Consider the following 2,774-nt stretch of genomic DNA (forward strand, 5'->3'; position numbering starts at 1 on the left):
CTGAAGCTCAACTGTGGGGGTTGCATTAGATCCGCCTCCTTCACCACCGCCCCCTACCCCTCCATATCTGCGCTGGTGGTTTCACTTCTTTCGCTGCATAGGTGAGAGAGATACAAGGAAAAGCAGAGATCGTGGCAGCGGTTATACGCTTTCCTTTGCCATGAAATAACTGAGCATATATGGGAGTGATAATGCGCACAACGCTGTGAAAATACAGTGCGTAAAACAAAGAGGCATCATAATGGAGAGAGTTGTAGTCAATATCGTTGTCATATAATTAGTAGTGGGAAGTAAATAATTGTAATTTCAATAGGACGTTTTTGATAACAACGGCATAAACTCCCCTTTCTCCACATTTACTCAGGCAATTCAATACATCAGTACAGTTCCCTACAGTGATGGTGTGGTATATTTCCCTTTCTCGGACTCTTCTCTCTGCCTGGTGCATCTGATCCAGCAGCTCCCAGCACGGGGCAGCCTGAGATTTGGCACCTGTTAAGAGGGTGGAATGTGGAGAGCTTCCCCCTGCTCACTCGTGAGAGAACAAAAACTGCTTGGACACTTAATACTGATGTGAGGAGGTCACCCTTCACCTCTGTCAGACAAATACCATGTAATAAATGAATTCACTAATTGATTTTAATTGCATAGTTGCACAGTAAGCTCAACCAAAGTCCATACAAACAATGATGAAAATGGTTATGGAATAAGGCATATGTGAGTTCACCAAGTTGGGAATACTTACAATTAAAGTATCAGCAGTAAATAACTTTACTCACATATACATCAGAATATAATTTAACTGCACTGTCCAGTAAAACTGTTTGGAAAATAGTTTTTAACCCACCAAAACATAAGCAGCACTAAAACATGTAACAAATAGTGGCACAAAACTCTCACAGAAATACAAATGTAAAACGTAAAATATAGTACAGTTTGATATTCAAACCCTTGACTGACAATGATCATTACATATACACATCTTCAATGTCTTTTACCACTGTAGCTTAAAGTGTCCAGCACAAGTTCACCAAGAAAGCCACCAAACAGAAACTAGTCTATATTCATTGGAGTGTCTCTTCTAGCGACCTCTGGAGGCCACGTTGGCTTGATGAGGTTTGAGGATACTAATGTTCAACAGTTTACATTAATTTAATCTTTGTTTACACCTCCATCAACTGTGTCATCTCTGCAGAGTAATTCAGAAAGGGCTTAATGAGTGGTGATCTTCATAGACAGTGACACTTTTCTTCTGACCTTTCAGATCAATAGACTCACTATCTAATGTCAGACAGAGACTAAACTGATGGCTTGACATTGGGGGAATATCGTTTAAAGAATACCAATATTAACTAACACACTGTTGAGCCGTCATGGTGTGGTGGGTCCAACTCCCTAAATGAAAGGGTGCACAACTGATGACCCCATGCCTGCAAACACTCTCAGCATCATATTGAAACATTTTCTTTCTATGAACATGATTAATGTGTAGATTTTTGACGCCAAAGGGGTTTCTAGTTAGCGGGTATAGTAAGAGTAATGCAACTAGCAGTACAACAGCTGGACAACTTGAGCAGGTAGATGAACATTACTATCAAACCAGTAGGGCCAACGACAGTTAAATGTTCATCCCTTGCATGTAAATTAACAGCGAGTGCCATCAATTAACAATAACAGCAGACTACCGTAATTTAACAGCATGATGTAGTTTTGTGAAGTGGTGGATACACGCTTCTCTATACAAGTTCAGTGAATCACAATCCATCTACATCGTACTGTCTATTGTAGGTTAATGTATCTGTTATGACGATAGAATATATTTTATTATTCAAACTGCTCATTGCCTAAAAGTCATTTTTGAGTGACAAGACGTGACCGACTGCTCCTGAACGTGACTTTGGACACAACAGCTTCAGTTCATCCTTCTGAGCAACAGCCATGTGGAGATCAACCGAGGAGCCGAGGTAACTTACGCTTATCATCCGAAATTCAAAGTCTCCAGTATTGTTTTGTCTTCATGACTATTGAACTGTTAACATCTCAGATAATGGTTCACTTGGTCTGTTTCATTACATTAGGTTGCTTATATTAGTGGAGCTAACGTTAGCTCTGTGACGTTAGCTAGCTCGAGCTCAATTAGCCTTAGAAAGGTTAGCTAGCAAACAGCATAGCAAGTTAAGTCAACATAAATAAAGTTAATCACCAATTACAGTGTTAAGATGTAACATTAGTAACCTAACTTGTGTTTACTTGTGCTCTATTGAACTGACTGAAGGACCGCAAACGGGACGATTATCAAAATGGAGAGCGGACCAGAAATCTCCGACATGTGTTCAAGACGATGAACAGTTGAGGTAACGCTAACAGGAACGTTAGTGTGTGTTATCCCAGGAGCAACATTAAACCAGATCAAACTCATTTTAGTGTTGAACGTTAGTCCATTGTGGTCCATTGTCTTAGCTTCATTTCTTCCCCTAACGTAATCAGCTCATCTCATAGTCTGTTCATTTAAACTGTATGGTATTGTTGTATTCATCATCATTTCCCTTTATGCCTCTTGGCATGTAGGGCAGCAACAAAAGTCTTCCACTCCTGTCTGTCCTGGGCGAGTCGCTGGATGGTGCCCCATGAGTGGTTTAGGCTCTGCATCTCCTCCACAGTTCTTCTCCACGTGTTTCTTGGTCGGCCTCTTTTTCTTTTCCCTTCTGGTGTCCAATGTAAGGCTGTTCTTTTAATATCAGCAGGATCTTTTCTCAACACATGTCCTATCCGTC

Source organism: Anarrhichthys ocellatus, unplaced genomic scaffold (assembly GCF_004355925.1).
Source record: "Anarrhichthys ocellatus isolate YVR2014 unplaced genomic scaffold, GSC_Weel_1.0 scaffold1, whole genome shotgun sequence".
In the NCBI taxonomy this organism is placed as follows: Eukaryota; Metazoa; Chordata; class Actinopteri; order Perciformes; family Anarhichadidae; genus Anarrhichthys; species Anarrhichthys ocellatus.